General features: G+C 36.8%; 1 long non-coding RNA gene across 1 annotated transcript in view; it reads right to left on the reverse strand.

Moving 5' to 3' along the window:
* Positions 1-250: 250 nt before the first annotated feature.
* The window catches only part of LOC147915125 (uncharacterized), a 58,187-nt gene continuing 33,819 nt past the window's right edge, over positions 251-24,618 (reverse strand). Inside the window, exons 3-4 of the long non-coding RNA XR_015554430.1 lie at positions 18,964-19,188; positions 251-1,347 (exon numbers count right to left, since the gene is read on the reverse strand). This is a non-coding gene — a long non-coding RNA (uncharacterized LOC147915125). The remainder of the gene's footprint in view (positions 1,348-18,963; positions 19,189-24,618) is intronic.

A 24,618-nucleotide genomic window follows, 5' to 3' on the forward strand; every position in this document is an offset into this window, starting at 1 on the left:
CATAATACTGGAAGATAATTGCAGTTCAGACCAACAGAAGTAGTGAGCCATTGTTGAACACTCTGGGCGTTTTGAGGTCTCAGAAAGGCCACACTTAGGAGTAGGGCTTTTCCAATCCTAAAGTAAGGATTGCTCTAGATCCATCTCAATAAAGTCTAAAACAAAAAGTAAATATTTAGAAAGCAAAGTTGCCAGTAAATTAACTCACCCCTCAAGGGGTCAACACTCTTTATTTTTTATTTATTTATTTTTTATTTTTATTTTTTTTTCATTTTTTTTAGCTTTATTGAAGTTTAATTGATATACAATAAACTGCACATTTTAAAGTGTATAATTTAATGAGCTTTGACATATGTATACAGCCATGAAACCATCACCACAAATCAAGATAATGAACTTTTTCCATTACCCACAAAAATTTCTTCACATCCCTTTGTATTTCCTCCTATCCCTCTCCACCCTCCCTGTGCATCCCCAGGCTACCACTGATCTGCTTTCTATCATGATAGATTAGTTTGGATTGCCTAGAATTTTATATAAATGGAACCGTACAATATGTACCCTTTTATTTCTGGCTTTTTTCACTCAGCATAATTATTTTAAGATTCATCGATGTCGTTGCATGTATCAATAGTTTATTCATTTTTATTTCTGAGTAGTATTCCATTGTGTGGTTATACCAAGATTTGTTTATCCATTCACCTGTTGATAGACGTTTGTGTTGTTTCCAGTTTGGGGCCATTACAAATAAAGCTACTATGCACATTTGTGTAAGTATTTGTGGGGATACATGCTTTTATTTCTCCTGTGTAAATACTTAGGTATCCCTATTAGTTTCTAGGGCTGCTGTGACAAAGTACCACAAACTGGGTGGCTTAAAACAACAGAAATCGATTCTCCCACAGTTCTGGAGGCTAGAAGTCCAAGGTGTTGTCATGATCCCTCCAAAGGCTGTAGAGAAAAATCCTTCTTTGCTTCTTCTAGATTCTAGCGTTTCTTGGCATTTTGGGCATTCCTTGGCTTGTAGATGGATCACTGCATTCTCTGCTTCTGTCTTCATATGGCTTTCTCTCCTGTGTGCTTGTTGCTGTGTCCAAATTTCCCTCTTCTTATACGAACAGCAGTCATATTAGATTTAGGGCCCGCTTTAATCAAATATGGTCTTATCTTAACTAGATTACATCTGCATAAACTCTATTGCCAAATAAAGTCACATTTATGGGTTCTGAGTGGATTTGGTGATGGGTTGTAATTAGTATTTTGGTGGTGAACATGATGTAGTCCATGCAGAAATAGAAGTACAATGATGTACACCTGAAATTTTTGCAATGTTATAAACCAATGTTACTGCAATAAAAAAAAAAAAAAAAAAAAGATAAAAAAATAGATCAACAACAGAACGCAGTAAATTACCAATTTTTAATTACAGGAGAAAAGAATAATATTTTCAACAAATGGTGCTAGAACAATTGGCTAACTATATACAAAATAAACAAAAACAAGCCTCTATTCTTACCTCACAGTATACAAAAATTAACTTAAAATGATTCATAGACCTAAATCTGGAAAAATTCTAGAAGATTATAGGAGAAAAATGAAATTGATCTTGAGTTTGATATATATTTTTTAAACACAACGCAGAAAGGACAAACTATAAAAGCAATAAATCACTAAGTTGGACTTTATCAAAATTAAAAATTTTGCTCTTCAAAAGACACTGGTGTAAAAATGAAAAGGCAAGCCCTTCCTAGAATATATTTGCAAAACATATCTGTGCAGTAAAGGATTAATCTTGTCCAAAGAAATATTAGGCCCCTTACTGAGTTGAGTAGTGTCTCCCCAAAATTTAAATTTAAATCAACACTCTTTAAAGAAAAAAAACATAATCCAGATTCTCCACAATGTATCTTCCACAACATTAAGCATGCAATCAAAAATTATAATACTTGTGATGCAGCAGGAAAATGTGACACATGACTCCCACTCCTCCAAAAAAAAGCAGTGGAAACAGAAGAGAGATTACAAAGATGTTAGAATGACCAAACAAGGATTTTAAAACAAGTATAAATATGTTCGAAGATTAAAAGAAAAATGAGGACATAATGAATGGAGAGATAGAAGATCTCAAGAGATAAATGGAAACTCTAAAAAATACTGAAATTAATTTTAGATCTCAAAAGTACATATATATAATAGGGAGAAAATTGCTAGCTGGTCTTAATAGCAGATTGGACTCTGCAGGAAAAAACACCAGTAAACTTGAACACAAGTCGATAGAAAACAGCCAAACTGAAGGACACAAAGGAAAAGGAGCGAATAAAAAAAGCAAAACAAAACAAGACAATGACCTATGGAAGATTATCAAGAAGTCTGGCATATAAGTAATCAGAAGAAGATAAAGAGAATGGACAGAAAAATATTTGAATAAATAATGACCAGAATTTTCCCAAATTTAATTTAAAAATCAACCTACAAAGCCACGAAACTCAATAAACCAATAATAGTCAAAAGGCTAAAAACGAAACATAAAGAGAAAATGTTAGAGGCAATCAAGAAACAAAAGACATACAGAAGAATAGCAATAGGAATGATCGCTGACCTCTCCTTAGGTCCAGTGTAAGCCAGAAGACAAGAGAATGGAATCTGTAAAGCACTGAAATAAACAACTATCAGTCTAGAATTTCATGTTCTCCAAAAAAATCCTTCAAAAATGAAGGCAAAATAAATACATTTTCAAATAAAAGCTAATAAAAACTTTTTTATCAGTAAATCTGTACTACAAGAAATCACAAAGGAAGTTTCTTAGGCTGAAGTGAAATGAGATCGGATGAAAACTCAGACATACCAAAGAATGAAGAGCACTAGAAATGGTTAATATTCAGGTAAAAATATAACATTTTTGTACTTGTTTCTTAGTATCTTTAAAAGATAATTTACTTTTTAAAAGAACAAGTAATATGAATTGTGAGGAATCTCATAAATGTAAAAGTAAAATGGATGAGGACAATGGCACAATAATCTGGAAGGGAGTAAATACAGGTATAATATTCTGTAATTAGATATCCCATGATATTATATTAATCCAAGTAGACTGATGTTAAGGATGCACATAGTAAACCCTAAAGAAACCACATACACACAAAAAAGAAAGAGTTACAGTGAAAAGCCAAGAGAAGAGATACAATGGAATACTTATAAATACTAAATTAATCCCAAAAAAGGGAAAGAAGGAAAAAAATGAACAAAGAACAAATGGAATAAATAGAAAATGAAAAATGAATGGGAGACTTAAACACCAAAGTATCAATAATTGTATTAAATATAGTAGCACTGAACTTAAAAAGCAGAGATTGTCAAACACAATAAAAAAGTAAGATCAAAATCTATTCTATTCTATTGTATTATATATATTATCTATAATTATATATATATTTAACATGATGGCCTAGTGGTTAAAGTGCAGCACTCTGCTTTGGTGGCCTGGGTTCGTTTCCTGGTCATGGAACCACACCACCCGTCTGTCAGTTGCCATGCTGTGGCAGCAGCTCACGTAGAAGTACTAGAAGGACTTACAACTAGGATATACAACCATGCACTGGAGACTTTGGGAGGGAACAAAAAAGAGAGAGGAAGGTTGGCAACAAATGTTAGCTCAGGGCAAATCTTTCCCTGCAAAAAAATAATAATAATTATATATATATATATATATTTAAAGAAAATGTCATTGAAATAAGTAGACACAGAATTAAAAGTAAAATAATGAGAAAAGAAATACCATGAAAACATGGTAAACTGAAGTTTAAGTGGCTATATTGTTAGCAGACAAAATAGACGCTGGGACAAGAAGCATTACCATAAATATAGAGAGACATTTCATATTAAAAAGGAATCAATTCACTAAAAAGACATAACAGTTGTTAATGTGTATGCACCTAATAACAGAAGTTTGAAATGCATGAAGCAAATACTGACAAAATGAAATAGAAATAGACAAATTAGAGTGTGAGATTCTAAAACTTCTCCTTAAGTCATTGATAGAACTAGATGAAAAAAAAGTAAACATTTGGAAGATTGGAACAATAGTAGTTACCAACTTAAACTAATTGATTTTATAGAACACGATATCCAACATTGGGAGAACATACATTCTTTACAAATACACATGGAATATTCACCAAGGCAGAGCATATGCTGGACCCCATAGCCTGCCACAGTTTCAAGGATGCTGGCAGAAGACAAAACACTCTAGGGTCAGAGATAAAGGACTTTATTACTCATGGATAGCCATAGCCAGAGTATCAGCATCAGTTCCAGTTCACTGAGCACCGGTTCCCACAGGAGGACACAGGAGGATCAGATGATAACTGCACACACAGTACAGTGCATTACAGGAGAGGAACCCTGAGTTAGGGAACCCAAATCTTTTTATAATAGGCAGTAAGCCTGCCAGACCTTTGCCTAGTAGGGAGACATTATCTTTATTATATTTATTATAGTGGACAATAAATAAGCCTGCGTTTTATTCTGGAGGGAGACACTATCTCTGTTTTCCAAGATTGTTTGCTATATAAATATCCTTGAAAAGATATCCAGAACAAAGGCCATCAGTACCTCTGCTCACAAGACGTGCAGAAATGCAAGAGATCCCTAGAGATGTGTTTTCTAACAGTGGTAATGGCATAAAGATAGGCAAATAGATGAATGTAATAGAATAGAGCATCCACAAAGAGATACATACATTTGATCAACTGATCTTCCGTAAAGGTGCCAAAACAATTCAATGGGGGAAGAAAAGTCTTTCCAACAAATGGTGCCAAAACAACTGGGTATCTATATGAAAAAAAAAAAATGGACCTTTCCCCCTACTTCACACAATACACAATGATTAATTGGAGATGGATTTCTGACCTAAATGACTTCCAATGAAAATATATGAGAAATTCTTCATGACTATGGAGGAGGCAAAGATTTTTTAGGACACAGAAAGCACTAACCATATAAGAAAATTTGATAATTAGACTTTATAATTAAAAACTTCTGCTCATCAAAAGGCACTATGTAAGAAAATGAAAAAGCAAGACATAGATTGAGAGAAAATATTTGCAACAAATATATCTGATAAAGGACTTGTATGAGCAGAAAAGCTAGATTGTACATAGATCAGGAGTTTTTAGAAGGACAAGGGGCAAGAGAGAAGAGAGTACTACATGAGTGTTTGAAGTCTTGGGTCACCAGGTGTAGACCGGATAGGAAAAAAAGTAAGAAAGTGGACTTTATATAATGGAAGACAATTAAGCCATTATTGGACTAGAGGTTATATGCTTTCTGAAAGCAAATACAGATGCAAGCAAAGAATGAGGGTGGAGGAAAAGGAGACAATAATCAGAAAGAGCATTACTTGGAATTTAAGATTTCAGAGGTAGAGCAGACCTGGGAAATGGTGAGATGAAACAGATCTGACTAATAGTGCATCAGACCCTGGCGATGGGCTGCTGAAAAACAGTGAAGTAATAATGGCGTAGTGAGTGGATGATGGCAGGGACTGAGGAGAAAGGGAAGCCAGTGAGCCAGGTTCCAAAACTTTCTATGATTATGGAATAATCACAAATTCAGCAGAGGAGAGTGAAAGTAACTAGTTTATAATGGTATAGTGGACACTTATTATACACCATGCATGGTTAGGCATTTTCACAGTCAATTTTCAGAATACCCCTATGATATTATCCTCATCCTCATTTCATAGATGATTAAATGGAAGTTCACAGAAGTCAAGTAATTTGCCCCAGGTTGTAGAGTTTGTGCATGGCAGGGCTGGATTCAAAACCGTATCTGCTTGAATGAAACGTTAGTGTCCTTTCTACCATATCATATTAACAGCCAGATAACCTGGGCTCTAAGTGACAAGGAATGTGAAGGAGGAATGGTGTTGGTCAGGAAGAGGCCAGAGGGTCAGAAATGTGGACAATCCACTCCTAGCCCCCAGGAGACTAGAATAGGACCGTAGGTACCTCTCACTGAGAGGGTTGAGAGAGCTGGAAAGAGATCTTTTACCCTCAAAAAAGAGCAAGATATCAGTTAATATAATCATGTTGATGAATGTTCTATAAAGGCCGTGGCTTGTAGGGGAGGTTTATGTGGTTCTTAGGGTCTATGATGGACCACTCAAGGACCTATTACTCCAAACCTAAACTGAAATTTTTGAGTAATTAGGTCTTTTATTTATAGATATTTTGACTCTTTTCCCTTTGTTTTCAAGTTCACAGTTCTTAGTTCCCACAGTTGCCAATGTCTTTGAATGTAGAACCACCTCTCCCCTCCCCTAAGGTGTTTCTTCTAACCTGGAAGAGGGTTATAAACCAGATAGCCAAGCTTATTAAATTCATAGGCTGTATAAAACTTTATAAAATTATGTGCTACATAAGAGCAGATTGATTTTGAGAGAGGGCTGAGAAGGCTTTCTACAAATGAGGAGCAAGAACTTTTGTTCATATGATCTATTTTCGTTTTATTTTTGCTTTCAAGCTATGTTCTGGCTGGTTGAGGTTGCTAGTTAACTAATTTCCAGATAGGTAAGGTGTTACTGTATATAAGCAATATAGTAAAATTATTAAATATAATTTATTTAAATATTTAATTAACCTTTAGTAAATTTAAAATGAATGATATTAAACCAAAACTTTTTCAATTCTGATGTCTTCTTTTTGTTCTATATATTTGTTCATCATTTGGAAAGTAAACTAAAGATATTTTTAATGAGCCAAGATCTAAATTAAAACAAAATAAGTTTCTTTTGGGCTACTGCTGACAGCATCATTGGATCTTTGAGCTGAGCCTGGAGCTATTCTTTACACTGGGTTGAAAATGGTGGTATCATAATTAATGAGGAGAGAAGAGACTCAGAATGAGGACTGAGAAGGGTTAAAAGAAATATATTAAACTTTAGGACCCCATATCTCGTGGCAATTTCAGAGAAACCTAACTACATTTTAATTTTCTGTATGATCTTTCTCAGTAGCATAGACTGTCAATCGACTGTTTTAAGCTACATAATGAAAAGTCCACTGATCTAAACTATTAATATCTTTGGGAAATCTTGTGGGATACATACTTCTGTAATATTTGGATTTTATATAATGACCATGTATTACTCTTGTGCTCAGAACAAAAAGAAAGCATGATAAAAATGAAAAAAAAACCTAAGAAAAAATATATACAGAATTCGCTAGATGTTCAAATTACACTGAAATAAAGTTGAAGTTCTACTAATCCACAAAGTGTGTAGCAAACAAATTTTTGAATCTAATGGTCTTGGTTACAAGGGCTAGCTCTGAACTACTGTGTGGGCCCCAGCAAATCAAGCCAACTGTGCGCTACATTTTTCTGCATATTAAAATACCTTAAAAAGAAAATCCAGGATTATCTTAAAAAGAAAAAAAATTGACACAAAAATACCATCCTTATCCTGAGGAGAACACGGGAAAGAGTGTATAATCCCACCAACTTCTGTTTGGTGAAAGCTTGTATCTGAAGATAGAAGGACAGAGAGAAGGGATGCCTTGTGGTCTCCTTTCTTTGTCTTTTATCCTTCTGACTTTTCCCTGGGTTACTGACAAATCACCAGAATCTTGCACCAAAGCTATAATATAGGTAGCAATTGCCTTTATTATTTAGGACCATCATCACCTACAAACAAAAGAAATGTTAACTTGCTTATGTTACCTTTTTCCAGCTTTTTGAGTTGCGATTGAAGCATTTTTTTCTACTTTTCACAGAACAGGTCTATGTTATAATTTATAAACAACAAAATTGTCAGTTGCTTTTTACTCATTATTTAGGTAGAAAACAGTTGTTTGAGGTGGTTGTTGCTTTTTTAAGAAAAATTGCATCTGTATGCATTCGAGGTAATCTTGAATTCCAAGTTTGATTCAGTAATCAACATGTTTTCAGTTAAAATTGTGAGGAACAGTGTGAGTGAATCTTACTGTTTTCTTTCTCTTTGAGATATGTGTTGTATTTAAATTTGAAGTTGAAATCTTGGGCAATTCATATATGAAGTGATAGAAATTATATTGTAATCAACATATTTGAATTTGTGTTTCCTAACTCTACAATTATGTTTACATGCGGAATACAAAGTAGAGGCCCTTCTAAGAAGAAGGTAGTGTAAGTAAATTTAAGCTTGAAAAATGAATTGTCTCTTCAACTATTCTATAGCCTCTTGTGAATGTTTACAGAATTCATAGATGAATTGCTAGAGAATGTGCTGCAGAATCTAGGGAAATATTTTTTTAAAAAAATAACCTTAACATCTAACATTGTCTATGTTATATTGATTTTCTTAGCAGAAGTTCCATAAAGCCAAATTGCCTGCACACATTTTCCAGTATGTAATATTTGAAAAAAATTATCCCACTGGAAATGATGATAAATGAATTTTCCTATAATTCACACTGGCCATAGCTACTTAGTCTGGCTGAACTAGCCTGAATATTGGTGCAAGGACCAGGAGGTGGATACAAAACCAAGCCACAACAACCATAGCAACGAGTGGGAGCAGGCAGAGGACTGCAGGCATAACTCATAGGCATAGGACCAAAATGAGATTTTTCCCTTCGTGTGGGCAGAACACATAACCACTCACAAAGGTTGATTTAGAATCATGGAATGTTACAGCTTATGGTCAAACTGAGGACCAAAGAGATGAGTGCAGCAGAATAATTACTTAATTGCTCCTTCCCTGCACCCTCTGTTTTCCTAGTCACCATCTCACCACTTGGGCCACTTTATGGGAAGACACTCACTACTTTATGGTGGCCAACAGTGGAGTTACCACAAATCTCCAACACTCATTTTTCTAAGATCAAAAGCCTTGAGCCGGGTGTAGGCAGGGAGGATTGAAAAGGCTTAATATCAGCTATGTGCTCTCTCAACCTTTCTACACCCATCTGAGTGTCCTGGTGGAGTTGTATTGCTGCTCTCATCGTCTCAGCACACCAAAGTCTTCATGTTCCTCCAGTGGTGGGTTTGTGCGTAGTGTGAGGCCTGGGGGTGCCGGAGGGCTTCTCTCAGTGATCTGGTTCCACCCCAGCTTTCATCAGTCCGTGTGCACCTGCGCCTCAGAGAGCATTTCTCTCCGAGCTCTTGCCCCCGCCTCAGCAGTAGGCTGCTGTTGCTTATTATTTGGTGCTGGGCTCCTGCTGGGACTGGGGTGGTTCTTGATTCTCCTAGTCCAGCCCCAGCGTAGGCAGAGTCTGTGCACGTGGGCCTTGGGAAGGGGGCTTTTCAGTGTTCCTGTCTCTCTGTCCCATGGAAATCAAACTTCCCCTTGTTTCTGAGGCTCCAAGAGCAGCTCTCTGTGGTCTCCTATCCTGACCCCAGTTTTTCTTGTGAGCGTCCAGGGTAAGGCCATGGAGAAGAGTTTGCAAATGACCGTGAACTCCCCTTGTGAATAGGGGTCCTGGTTATTCTAAACTGGTATGCTAGCCCACACTTGGCCTGTAGGAATCTGTTGACATTTTAGCTGATCTCCTCTCACCTGCTTCCGTGAAGGCCACCTCTTCCTCTCATGCTCTACTGACGGTGAAAGATTTTATGTGTCCTGTCCCTCCTCAGAGGGCTTTGTCACTCTTTGAGATTCAGTTTGCTTAGCTGCCTTGCAACTTCCGTTCTCTGATGGGTTTAAGAAAAGATATGCTTTTTTAGACTATCTATCTGGATTGTTTCTGTTGTTAGTATGGGGGTGACTTTTTTGTGGCTTTCTATGTCCAAAGCAAAAATGGAACCTCTAGTTTCTCATTATTGTCTAAAACAAAACATCCTTAAAACTTCCTTAAATTCTTTTTTAAATCATAATAGTCTCAGTGGATTGAAAGAAAATGAGGACAAACAGTGCCTTTGCTTCCAGTAATTTCTCTGGCTTTTCCCTTCAAGGGTTGGGTAAAAAGATTATTGCCTTAGGCCAGATATCTGGCTGGTGAACTATGAAAAAAGGTTATAGGAAATGTTCCCTAAAGCTTCTGATACTCAGGGCTGCAGAACTCAGGGTCCTGATCACCCAGTGTTATGGACTGAATGTTTGTGTCCCCCCAGATTAATGTGTTGAAGCTCTAACCCTTAATGTGATGGTATTTGGAAATGGATCCTTTGAGAGGTAATTAGGGTTAGATGAGGTCATAAGGGTGGGGCTCTCATGATGGGATTAGTGCCCTTATAAGAGATCTTGCTCTCCTCACTTCTGGTACACGAAGAGGAGGTCATGTGAGCACACAGCAAGGTGGCAACCACCTCCAAGCCAAAAGAAGAGGCTTCAGAATGAAACCTACCTTGCCAACACCTTGATCTTAGACTTCCTAGCCTCCAGAACTGTGAGAAATACATGTCTGTTGTTTAAACCACATAGTCTATAGTATTTTGTTGTAACAGCAAGAGCTGACTAGTTCACCCAGTATTGAGCAATCAGGAATTATCTGAGAGAAATTCCTTAAACCAGTGAAAACTGTTATGATTTGGCACTGGAGTGTGGGAATCTCTAATCTAGAGAGGTTTTAATTATGGAGTGACTTTTTGTATAACCCAGCATAGGCTTGCATGAGTGAACCAGGCCATTTGAAGAGCTACAAAGGATGGCTCTATGCAGCTTGAAGATCCAAAGTCACTCCTAGGGGATGGTCAACAAAGAGGGCAGCAACATCTTCACAACACTTTGATTAAAACACACTTATGTTTTCCCAGATAAACAGAGTACCCTAGTAGAGACTTCCCTTTCTTGTGTCTCTCCTTTGCATATCTGAAGGCCTTTTTTTCAATTGATCCATTCATTTAACAAACATGTATTGAGTGCTTACCACATGCAGACACTGTCCTGGGATGTTGGAATATATCAGAACACAAAACAGACAGAGATCCCTTCCTGTAGTATGGAGTTTTCATTCTAGTAATGGGAGACAGAATTAAGCAATATGTGCGATAAATAAGTAAATGATATAGAATAAGGAAAGTGGTACATGCTACAGAAAAAAAGAAACAGTAAGAGGAGGCAGAGTGGTGGGGATGGTAAGGTACAGTTTTAAGTATGGCAGTCAGTGTAGACTCCAGAGCAAAGGTGACATCTGAGGAAAGACTTGGAGGTGGTACGGGAGCTAGCCATGCAGGTAACTGGGGCAAGACTGTTCCTGGCCAAGGGAACAGCCAGCAGAAAGGCCCTGGGTAGAAATGTGCTCAGTGTGTTCCATGAACAGTACAAAAGCCAGCAAAAGGGAGAGCAGTAGGAGTGGATGTTAGAGAGGCAAGGGATGAGGTGGGAGATCATATGAGTATAAGTAGCAGGGCTTCTAACCCCCATGCCGAGTCCCCCTTCTACTGGTGGATGATCCCCCCTTTTGTCTCTGGCTTTTTAAATAAAGGAGACCCTTATAGTGTTCGTGGTGGGAGTCACCAGACGGGGACTGATTGGAGGGAGGCAGGAAATAGTTCAGTCCCACATTAGTAATACAGCAGGTAATAGAACAATTGTTACCTGATAATTGAAGCAGGCCACCATCTAGAAATCTTAAAATCAAGGCAGGTCAGTAAATTGAGTTGCCAACCGTATAGAAATACATCAAGATCGTAAAAAAATAAAGGAATACAAAGGATCCATAAGCAAAATGATAAAAAAGAAAATTCAGTCTTGTTAGTAATCACCAGGATATAATTTTCTACTATCAACATAGATTGTTTCTATATAGGCTAGTTTGATATTCAAGTTTGACAGACTAGTCTTGGTGTTATTAAGGGTAGGGAAACAAATTCTCCTACCGTATAATTGGAAGCATAAATAGGTTACAACTTTACTGGAAGGCAATTTGGCAATACATCAGCAGCTCCCTTAACTGGCCTCTTCTTAACCAGTGTTCTGGATTAATCAGCACTCATCAATCCCTCTACAAAGCACATTGACCCTCTGCACACTGAATGCTTGAAGCTAGGGGGCTTCTCTCAAATTCACCTAAGCACAGCTGCTTTGCAATATGTAGTAACAAAAAAGATTTATCTACCAAGAGTCAGTTACGTTTTTCCTAAACTTATTTCAGTTCTATTCATTATTATATTGTTATTTAATTAATATTATATAATCTGATGAAATAAAAATGATTTGTTTTTTTAATGGAAACCAAGTGCTTTGAAAAGACTCAATGAATATAAATTTTAAAAAAAGGAAACAAAATTGCTGTCAAATTAGATGTGGGTGAGTCAAATCCAAAAGAAAATTCTAAAAATCTTGAAGAGCTGCTTTTCATGTGCTTTAGGTTCTGTGTCCATTTTAAACAAAGTGAAACAAGAATAATAAATGATGTATTCATTATAGTTGTGATTTATGAAAGAAATGTGATTCAGAATTCCAATGAGTAGAACGTACTAAAATCAGAAAACAAAACAAACAAAACTTTGACCCAATATTTAAATATTGGCAAGTGAAGGTACAGAAAGCAAATATAATGAATAAGGTATGCATGAATCATTTTAAAAGATTTCCTGCTTTAAACAACTTCTTTCAATTAGCCTGTCACTTATATTGGGCAAGAGGGCTTCTAATGTATATGTCAAAAACCCTAAAACCGTATGGTCACATTACCAATCTAATAATGAGAAAACATCAGACAAATACAAACCGAGGGACATTCTATAAAATAGCTAATTGGTACTCTTCAAAGGTGTCAAGAGTTTGGAAAGCAATTTGGAAAAGATTAAGGAGACATGACAACTAAATGCAACATAGTTTTATGGATTGAAATCTGGAACAGAAAAAAAATGTTAATACCGTAGCTCAATATTTACCAATGTTAATTCTTAGTATTGGTAAATGTGCTATGGTTACGTAAGACGTTAACATTAGGGGAAGCTGGTTGAAGGGTAGACAGGAACTTTCTGTACAAGTACTCTTTACAACTCTTCTGTAAATCTGAAATTATTCAAAATAAAACAATTTTTAAACTGTATGAAAAAAATATCCTTTACCTCATTCCAGAAATTCTAATACTGATAATTTATTCTAAGGAAATAACTTAAGATGTATGCAAAGATTTAGCCACAAAGCAGTTAATTGGAAATAAATGTACAAAATAGGTGATTGGTTAAATATAATAAAGCATTACAATCAATGGCATATTTCACAGCTATTAAAATGATATTTTAGAAGTATTTTTAATGATTTGGAAAAATATTTATAATATACTATTAAGTGGAAAAAAAATAGATTTGAAAATAGTCTGTGGAGTATGAACCGATTTGTGTGTGTGATTATAAATACCCTTCCACAGAAATACACACACACACACACACACACAAACATGCACAGAAAAATCTTTGGAAGACCAAAGATGTTATGTTAACAGGGATTATTGCTAGATTTGGGGATCAGTGCTACTTTATTTTCCTTTAATTTTAAAATGTATTGTATTTTATGATTTAACTGTGTCCAGTGAACTTCAAACTTTTTCTTTCTTTCTTCTTTTTTTATGCCCAATGGGGAGGTGGAAATGTGTATGTTTTTTTCTTCCTCTTCTTCTTCCTCTTCTCTCTCCCTCCTCCCTCCCTCCCTCCCTCCATCTTTCCTTCCCTCCCTCTCTTCCTTCATTTCTCCCTCTCGCCCTCTCCTGCCCTTCCTTCCTTCCTTTTGGAGAGAAACAATTGCTATTATCGATATCTTTGAAATTGCTTTAGGGAACCTTATCTGCATAAGATTAGAGGCTTCCTGGGATATAAGAGTACAGGACCTCAAACCATTTTGCCCCAAGATTCAACATTATTGAAATCTGTCTGTTAGAATAGATTAGGATAACCCTGACAGAGGCCCAGTGACAAGGAAAGGCAAAAAAGCCACAGAAATAAAGTCACCATGAGGGCAGAAAAGCCAGGACCAAGTGGCATGGCTGACAGAAGGGAGGTTCTGCATAAGTGAACCTGTCCCAAATCAGTCTTCCTACAGGCAGGCTGTGTCTTCCTGAAGTAATCATGTGACTGAATCTAAAAAGCTAGAGTACAAGAACCTCGGGATAATTTTACCATGGATCATCATGGTCCTAGTGGAGCACCGAGGAAGGTGTTGGGGAGAAAGATGATCCTTCTCTGAAATCTTGAAGAGTCACTGGACAATGATCTGCACTGGCTGATGCAAAAGGTACTGGAGCATAAAGTCCATCCTAAGCCTTATCCTCTTGGACACCAGCCACTCTTAATGATTACCAGACTTCCGGTTGCCTCCAACTTTGCTGCAACACCAGCCACAAAGCAGCAGAATGGTGTCAGAGGAGGTAGTGGCTTTTTAAAGAGCAACCAACATCTGCTGGCAGTTGTGAAGTCCACCAACTCAAGGGGTAGAGTTGCCAGATTTAGAAAACTAAAATACAGGATGCCCAGTTAAATTTGAATTTCAGGTAAACAATGAATACTTTTCTAGTATAAGTTGGTCTCATTTGGGACAAACTTATACTGAAAAGTATTCATTGTTTATCTGAAGTTCATGTTTAATTGGGAATCCTATCAGGGTGATGAGTGCAAATCCCCACTCTAACAGGATAATCATATATTACTTCTCATTTTTCTAACTTAAAATGTTGCTAAATAAAATATTATGATGGGAAACATTTGAGTACACCTCACTGCAGCTGTAATGTCTTAGCAGATAGATATTACAAAGAAGAAAAAAGATGGGAGAAGACAGCTAACCTAGGGCGCTCTTCTAGTAAGAGGGTTCCTATTACCGTTGAGCTAGAAGTCTCTACAAATTGGATTTAAAGAAGAACTTTTAGCCACAGGAATTGTTTTAGGCATTGTTTAATTGTAAGAAATATAAGAGCAATAGAGCTGGCAACAAGACAGGAACAAACAGGACTGGCCCTTGGAATATGAAAGGGATGTTGGGGAGGAGATGTGTCAGGGAAAAAGAGATTGGATTTCTCGGTAACCTGCTAATCTAAGTAGGTAGATAGAATACTTGGAAATGTGGTTCACTGCTCCAGGCAGTTATTCACACCTCGACTGAAAACTGGGACACCCCCAATTACATCTGCAATGATCATTTGTTACTTGGGCAATAAAGAATAATGGTTATTAAGAAACAAAAGAAATAAGCCAACCTTATGGAAGTCAGGAATTCAGGTAAGAAAAGGGAGGGAAATCACATAGGTCACTGATGTCAGGGCAAGCAAATCTGGAATCTAGAAAACTGTGTCATAATAAAAAACTCTGCCATGAGAACATGGATTCATTATTCCTGCCTAATTCCAAGGCAGGAAATGCTTGACCTTTTTTACTATTTTCTGTTGAAGGAGGAAGATGGTGAGTAAATTCAGGGCTCACTGGGGCTACAGGTGACTGCAGGGACATTATCATAGTTACCCTTGTGATCCTAATGTCTAGGCCTTTGTTGGCATATAAATCATTCAAACTGTATGGAAAGAATTGGTATTACAACTCAAGTCCTAACATAAGATAACTAGGTTAAACAAAGTCACTCAGCTTTCTTCAGTAGCAAAGGATACGGCCCTTTTGCACTAATCCATTTTGCAACTATGACATCATTTGCAATACAGTGAATAACTAAGTGCTTAATGAATGCTTTTTGATGGGAATGGGAATGTTTTGGATGGTAATAGAAGGGCCAGAAGGGAACATTGACTGCCACCCATATAGAGACCAACTTGACAGAAAGTCAGCTGGGCAAATATTTGGCTTACTGTATTTGTTTCTATCTGTCCTTGTCTCAGAAGTTTTAAGAGGGCTTAGCTGGGCAAATGTGTTCTAGCTTGCCTAGCAAGGAACACACATGATGGAAATGAGCTATCCCTTTCTAGTTGTGTCATGTTTTCTTCAGCAAGGGTGTAGTTCCTTCTGGAACGGTTAAATCAAATTAAACAATTATTAAATCTTCACCTGACATTCCATCTGCAAATGTATTCTTCATATTTGTTCTTCAGTACATATTTGCTAGGAAGTATTAAAAAGATTTTAAATCAACCATCAAATTATTGAAATTAATTCACTCAAGCATTTTTTAGGGACCACTATGTGCAAGGACCTTTCCTTTGTGTTAAAAAAAATTTTTTTGATAGAAGCAAGCAATCCCTCTGCTAGGCAAATATCTGAGAATGTCCATGAGCCTTGTCAATAATAGCAAAAACTGGAAGCAACTCCAAATTCATCAATAGTATAATGGACAAATAAATTGTAGAATATTCACACAATGAAATGTTATTCATCAATGAAATAAATGAACTCTACCTATACTCATCAACATGAATGAATCTCAAAATCATCTTGCTGAAGCCACAGACAAATTCATGAGTATGATTCAATTGGTATAAAGTTTAAGATTTAGGGAAACTAAACAATATAATAATGTTTAAGGATAGATATCTAGATGGCAAAACTACAAAGAAAAGCAAGGGGAATAAAAATTTAGGACAGAGGTTACCTCTGGGAGAGAGTAAAAGGGGTACATTGGGACAGGTGCCTCCAACGTGCTGGTAATGTCCTGTTCCTAACACTGAGTGGTGGATACAGAGATATTTATTTTACTATTATTTAAACTTTACAGATAGGTTTTATATACTTTTTTGTATGTATGATATATTTTAAAAATTATTTTTAAGGGGCCAGCCTGGTGGTGTAGTGGTTTAAGTTCACACGCTCTGCTTCAGCGGCCTGGGGTTCACAGGTTCAGATCCCAGGTGCAGACCTACATACTGCTTATCAAGCCATGCTGTGGTGGTGTCCCACATGTAAAGTGGAGGAAGATGGGCACGGATGTTAGCCCAGGGCCAATCTTCCTCAGCAAAAAGAGGAGGATTGGCAACAGATGTTGGCTCAGGGCTAATCTTTCTCACAAAAAAAATTATTTTTAAAACAGAGGTTTAAAAAATAATTGAAGGAGGGGCCAGCCCGGTGGTGCAAGTGGTTAAGTGCGTGTGCTCTGCTGTGGCGGCCCAGGGTTTACCGCTTCAGATGCTGGGCACGCACCAACACACTGCTTGTTAAGCCATGCTATGGCAGTGTCCCATATAAAGTAGAGGAAGATGGGCATGGATGTTAGCCCAGGGCCAGTCTTCCTCAGCAAAAAAAAGGGAGGAGGATTGGCATTGGATGTTAGCTCAGGGCTGGTACTCCTCACACACACAAAAAAAAAATTGAAGGAGAAGCCACTGGGGGATATTTTTTCTATTTGGTTATCTCAGAAATATCAAATCTATAAAACATATTTTAATTAGCTACTCTTAAAAAGAACTTTCGCTAGGTTTGTAAGTATTCAGATGTGGATGTAATGGGTAATTTAGATGATTGGGGGGGAATGTGGAGAAATGGGGAGCATCTGACAAGAAAAGCTGTTCTCCATCTCTGGCTTTAAAATAGTCACATCTTGGTAAATAAGAAACTCATGTTTCTATTTAGTATAAATTTAAAAAGAGACAATGAATTAACTGAGATGACATCCCACTATACGTGACTATCATATTTATTAGCTGAGAGTAATCAACTGAATGTCAAACGAAATTTAGCCTCGGAACTGACTGGAGAAGCCAATCACCCATTATACAGATGGTGAGACTTTGATACAGAGCTGGCCAGCATTAAAAATATAATATTAGAGATGTTTAAAATTTTTTATTAGAGCACTTAATTCAGAGACCAGTTTTTCTTTTGTAATGACAAAGAGAAAAAAATGATTTTTAAATAGATTAAGCGGGAAAAGGTAATGGAATGGGGAATGCTTAACCTCGAGAAAGGAAAACTAAAAAACAATTAATGGCTGGCCTCAGACCCAGGAGGGTTTATATAGGAGAACCCTGAGCAGATGTTTCCTATGTCTGGAGAAGAATCAACAAGAGACATTGTATTTAAACTGAAATAGGACTAAGATAGATAGATACAAAGAAATATATACATGTACATTAATATGTTTTTGTTTGTTAATACCTAAATCTGGAAGGATCTGCAGCAACAGTTAACGGGAATTTACTTCCGAAAAATGGCATCAGAAGAGAGCAAGACTTGGGATATGCATCTTTAACTTTCTATCCTTCTGTATTGATTTTTTTTTTTACAATGAGCGTGGATTTCTTTTTAATTTTCTAATTTAAATTATTAACAGAGAAAAAATTGTAATAGGGAACATTTGGGTAGGACAGTGTGGTGGCTCCGATAGTAAGTCTGTTATCTCTATTACCCTATTATCCCTCCAATTGGAAATAAGGAACTTTTAACCATAAGCATTGTCTTAGTAAGCATTGTTTAGTTTTGAGAAATAGAAATTCACTTGGGCTAGCTTAAGCAAAGCTTTCCAGAGGACAGAAAGTACATCTGGGCTGGCCAGGAACTGGAAAGCTGACAGGAAATCTCCAGCTCAAATATTCTCTTTTCCCTGCTCCTCTGTGCTTATTTGCTTTACTCTTCTCTTTTCCTATGTGTGAACAATTTTCTTCTATTTTTCTGTGCACAAGAGATGATGTCCTCCATCTCTGAATCTAGATTATTTTCCAAGACTAGCTTCTACAGCCAACTACCTAAAAATTCTAAATCACATTTTCCAATCCCAGATTTCCCCCTGAAGTCAATCCTCTGTACCAGAGTGTTAGATTAACATGTCTGTTTCTTCACTTCACAGGGATGGTGGGAGAGCTTTGAGAATGGGAAATGGGCAGGTTCTCTAAGATGGAATGTGGGGCAGGAAGGGAAGAATAGCATCTTTTCCAAAGGGTCCTAACTCATTGTAATGGCCTGCTGAGATTTAACTTAGGGGAATATGCTGTCCTCTCCATATGTTTCAAGGTTCAATGCCATATATATTTATAATATGTATACATGATTTTTAAAGTAATATTACATTTGAATTTTCATCAGACTGTTTTATCCATGGAAATTTCTATCCAGATTATTCAGAAAAGATACACTGGAAAGGATATGGGCTGCTCTATAAATCAGAAGTACCTCTGCAAGCTCCAAACCCTGGGAGAAGCCTGGTGGACGTAAAATATCCATGCCATCCAGAAAGGTGAAAATAACAAAAGTCCCCCTGGGATGATGAGGAAGATGGCAGGCCAGCAGTTCCAGATAACCTCCGTGGTAGTGTGTCCATGCAGATGCCGCCAGTCTCCTCCGGACAAGACAGACTGTCTCTGGTGTTTTGCTGAATGTCTGAGGTGGAGAGAAAGGCTGAGAGCAGAGGTCATTATGTTAGGTAGATTTGTGAAGATAATGTATGGAAAATGAGCAACAGAAACCATTTTCTAACATAAAACTGAAAAGTTCCACTATTATGTATAGAGAGACAAATGGAATTAGATCAAATTAACAAAAAAACCTTCGAGAGGACAATTTCCTTTTTATTGCTGTGATGCTAGAAATGGATTGTCTGCTCCTTTGTTTCTCATCTTTATTTCAGCGGTACCTTCCTTCAAAGTGGATATTTGATTGAACAAAAGATAGTTGAGATGAGAGAAATGTATTTACAATGAGAATCTATCCATTGTGAATCATATCTTAATAGTTTGGCATTGTAAACCTGATCATACACATTTTTTTCAGGCAAGAGAGATAAGAAAAAGTACAGACGAGATCAAGGACATTTTCAAAGTCAGCTAGGTTCAATGGATTAATAAAGAGTTCCAAAAATTAAGAGTTCCAGTAAATTAAGTATTAGACAATCAATGAATATAATCCAATCTAGAAGAGTTTATTTAATATTATCTATACTTCTCTTGAGTTAATTAATTTTATTGGTATTAGGAGATGGAAGTCATGGGCCAATCGCTTTTTAAATATATAGATGTTCCCCTATAGCTAGGATTTCGAACCTGGCATAGGCCTGCAGTCTTGAGACCTGTGCCATCAGTAAGCCCCGAGTAAGATTCAGTAAAACAGCACAGAGCTCAGTGCATTTTAAAAATCATGTCTAAACAATCTATTTTAAACATTTTTTCTTGCATGATAAATAACATCTTTCCAATTAAAGACTAGGCATGAATTCCAACAAATTAATAAATTCCAACAAATTCTAAGCACCACCTAGAAACTTCTTGGAAATACAAAATTTTAAGCCCCACCCTAGACCTCCTGAATCAGAAAGCCTGGTGGTGGGGCCCAACAATTTTAACAAGCCTTCCGCATGACTCACACGCACACTGAAGTTTGAGAACCGCAGATTTAAACTATTCTAGTCTGATGACCTTTATTGAAAACAGGAAAAAATCCAGGCCATTGATGGAAATGAATTCCCCATCAAAACACCAACAAATGTGTTTTTAAGGCTTGATGGATTAATCCTCCAGCCTGGGATGTAAAGATTAACCAAAATAATTGCAATTCAGCAGCCTTTAAGCATTACATTATGTTAGATAAAAGAAGGCAAGTTTCCATTTTTCACGTGAAAGGTATTACAATAATATTACAATAATTTTTCTTTTGCAATTGAAGATTCTAATTATGACATTCTCTGTAATCATAGCAATACAGAAATGATACTCTGGTAATGACAGAGAATGCTTGTTGAAGGAGGTCGTCTAATTCAGGAACTGGAATTGAAATTTTCAGAGTAAGTTTTCCCCTAGTCTAAAGACTTTTATACTGGTATTCTGGGGGCCAAAAGATCATCCTTCATTCATACTTCATTTTCCTCACCTTCATATTTTTCCCACACATGAAACTTCTGAGGACTTCAAAGGGTCTTATAAATGCTAGTTAGCTTAGGGCATTGATTGCTATCTTTTATGGCCTAATTGCTCTATTTCTCTTTCCTACATCTCTCTCCAGGCTTTTCAGATCCCCCTTGTTGATCCACAAGAGCCCTTTAGAGGCTAGTAATATTGTCCAGGGATTAATGAAGCTAATTATAGGTTAGAAAGCCAATTTGAGTTACTGAGGATATAGATAAAACTTTTACAAGACTTTTCACAAAAATCTGCCTTTGGATAGATTTTTAGGCCTAATCAAGCTTTCCTGCAGACATATAGCCCCTTTTTAAGGAAACTTATTTAATTTACATTATTCTGAAGGAGAGTTTTAAATGCACTGTCATTTATACAGACAATAAATTATTACTTTGATTAGAAAGGAGAAAGACATTGAAGACAAAGGCAGGAAAACACATCCACGCTTACATAAAACTATGTAAGCTGTGTAAAAAAATAAAGCCCTATTCATTTACAAAAATTTTTCCTTTTTGGGCTTACAAATAGAATAAGAATTTTTTTTTTTTTTTTTGCGAGGAAGATTGGTCCTGAGCTAACATCTGTGCCAGTCTTCCTCTATTTTGTATGTGGTTTGCCGCCACAGCATGGCTCAATGAGTGGTGTAGGTCCACGCCCAGGATCCAAACCCACAAACCTGGGCCACCAAAGCAGAGTGCGCTGAACTTAATCACTGTGCCACCAGGCCGGCCCCCAGAAATTTTCTTTTTTTAGATCTCTGTTCCTCTTCAGTATATATTCTCAGTTACTTAACTTGGAAAGAAAAAGTATATAAAATATAACTTTTGAGAAAAACCTTATATATTATTGAATTGAAAATTAATAGCTAAAAATTTTCCTCTATATGAATTTTATGATAAATATAATTTAGATATCACATATCTTAAGATATTCTCATTACAGCTGCCCAGAGTTGTATAGCCAAACTTTCCCTAAAAGATAGCCAAATATTTGAAGCTATTCATTCAGTACCAAATATATATTTCTCAATCACTGGTGGTAGTATTATTCTTGGATATAATGGCTTGGAGTGCAATGCTATTATTTTAATATTTAGTCAAAGATCCAGAAATACCAGAGTTTTGTCCCAGTAGCCACCCTTCACTACAGGAGGGATGACATATCCATTTATTTAGTCAATACATATTTATTGAGTGCCTACTATTTGCCAGCTTCTGGGATATAGTAAGGGACGTAAGAAATCACATTGCTACTTTCATGGAACTGAGCTTCTACTTGGAGTGACAGGTCATAAACAAATATACCAAATAATTATTTAACTTATCAAATGGCCAAAAGCGCTGAGATGAAAAAGTCAGTTAAGGGACTAGAGAGTGAGTGGGATATAAGTGAACAAGGAAAGGTACTCTTTTTCTAGTAGGTGGTCAGGTTAGGAAAGGCCTCTCTGAGAAGGTGACAGCTGCAGAGAGGAGAAAATTAAGTGAAGGAAGAAGCTTTATGAACATAAGGATTGGGAGAGAGGGGTAAGTGAATGAGGGGGAGTTGAAGAAGATGAAATATTAGGTAGCCAAGAACCAGATCACGAAGGGCTGTGAAAAACAAGGTGAATCCTCTGGGTTTCATTCTGAGTGGGATAGAAAATATCGAAGTGTTTAGAGTGGAAGCGTGACATGGACTTTTAAATGATCACTCTGGCTGCTGTATTAGCGGCAAAGTTGGAAGCAAGGAAACTATTAGAACAGCCCAGGCCAGAGGTGATGGAGACTTGGATTAAGATGGTAGAGGCAGATGGGGTGAAAAGTGGTCACATTTTGGATATATTTAAAGGTAGAGCCGAGAGAGTTTACTTATGGGTTAGATATGGAGTGGGAAAGAAAGGAGGGAGTCAGGTATGATTCAGGGTTTGAGACTGGAGCAGGCTCAGCAGAGAGTATACTCATGGCAGGAGCAAGAGAAGGTACTTGATGATTAGTGGCAAGTTCGACTTCTTGGAGGACTCTGTCACATCCACTGAAGGAGAACTTAAAGGAGAAGGAAATAATGGGCAAGAGAGAGCAATGTGCAGAAAGAAGGAGGGCCATTCCCATCGGAGCAGCCTGCGAGAGAGGAGCAGGACGTCTGTGGGAGTCAGAAATGCTTGTCGCTTGCCGTGGGCCACCTGCGTGTGCCTTGTGGACAACAGAGCACTCAGCCTCAGCACCCTCACTTGCAGTCAGAGTTGGAGACAAGGAAAATGGAGATAAAGAAAATAGTGACACTGTATAATAATAACTGATAGAGTTTGGGAATAATGATAAAACCTCCCCAGGGAACCTTCAGAAATAACCGTGGGAAAGTTTGCAGGGGGCTGGAGCTTCTGCAACAGCAAATGCGAAAAGGAGCTGTCAAAACACAGGTTCAAGTTAGTTTAATATTTATTTCATTCAAATAGAGCATGACTAATCTAGGATTTCTTACTTGTTTCTTTGGTTTTAGAGATTTCATAAATGAGAAATGGGAAACTGCTTTCATTGCTGCCATTTTTCAATAGTGGAATGTTTTGCAATTATTTTTCTATATTATGATATAGAAAATAAAAGTTCTCAAATGGGGCAAAATGGCATTTTAAATGTCTAAAACCTTTCTATATGATTTTATCAATAAAATATATATACAACTATCAATATATATTTCAACACTAATAAAAAATCAGTTTTCTATCTTATTTTATTTATTTTGGTATTTCTTTGGCAAGCTATTAGTGATCTTCTAGAATCAGATGTATAAAGATAGTCTACCAACAGGTTTATTTAAATAGTTTTGTTCTAAGATATATTACATCTTTCTGTGTATGGTATATGTACTGCATGCTGCAAATGGTATTTAAGTCACTACAAATATGGTGAAGGAGAGATAAGAGGGTTTCCATATCATATCTAGGAATATAAACAGCTCTTCTCTGAATATACAATATCAACAGTCACAGAGCTGATGCTTATTTATGTAATGGAAAAGATGCATTTTGGCTTTTGTGATACACACAGCTATTTTTCTCAATTATTCTTGCCATGTCACCCATCATACCAAGAACTACCTCAGAGATAAGAAACAATGACCATTTTCTTCCAGGAACAAAGTGAGAATTACTTTGTTTCATGATGTGATTTTTCTTTCTCAGCTCTGAAAGCCTTGTTGGTGTGGAGGAGTTATTTCTTAAAATCCTCTTTACAACAAAGATAGAGTAAAAACAGAGAGAAGCCATCAATATAGCGCTATTTTTATATTTTAAAGGAGCACTGAAGAGAAATTAAGATCCAAATGTTCAGGAGCAGTTTTAAGATGATAACTGATGGAGTCCCAGATGGAAGACTGGGATTTATGGTTTAATTCACTTTGATAAGAAAAAGTGAACTGTATGAGTTAGACGGGGAAGTACAGATGACTTATTACAAAGCTTTGCTCTTTAGAGCAACCTTATGACAATTAGAAACCACAGTACATTAAAAACAACTGCTTATGTGTTTATCCTGGATGATATGCTGGTGAGCTTGTCACTGTGAAAAGGAATAGAAAGAACCATTTTTACAAAACCTGTAATTAACCCAAGGGACTTGCCACTGAATTTATAGCTTAGTAAGGATTCTAAATGGATTTAAAAGGAGGGTGAATGTAGCTATTGCATTTTCATGAATAACTCTCAAGGGCTGCAATTGACATGAAATAAGGATATCACTTCTCCTTTCCAAATACTAGCACTGCTTCCAAGATGCGGGGAGAATTTCAGTGAGATGCAAGTAGAAGATTCCTTGAGTGCAACTTGGAACATAATCTCCATTGTAGTAGGGGATCCTATTGGTCTTGTTCATCGTTATATCTTTAGCACCTGCAACAGTGTCTGGTACTTATTAGGAGCTCAACAAATATATTCAATACATGATTGAGCCTATTTAGGAAACTA

This window comes from Ceratotherium simum, chromosome 15, assembly GCF_057802395.1.
Source record: "Ceratotherium simum simum isolate JZ-2026a chromosome 15, ASM5780239v1, whole genome shotgun sequence".
Taxonomy (NCBI): Eukaryota; Metazoa; Chordata; class Mammalia; order Perissodactyla; family Rhinocerotidae; genus Ceratotherium; species Ceratotherium simum.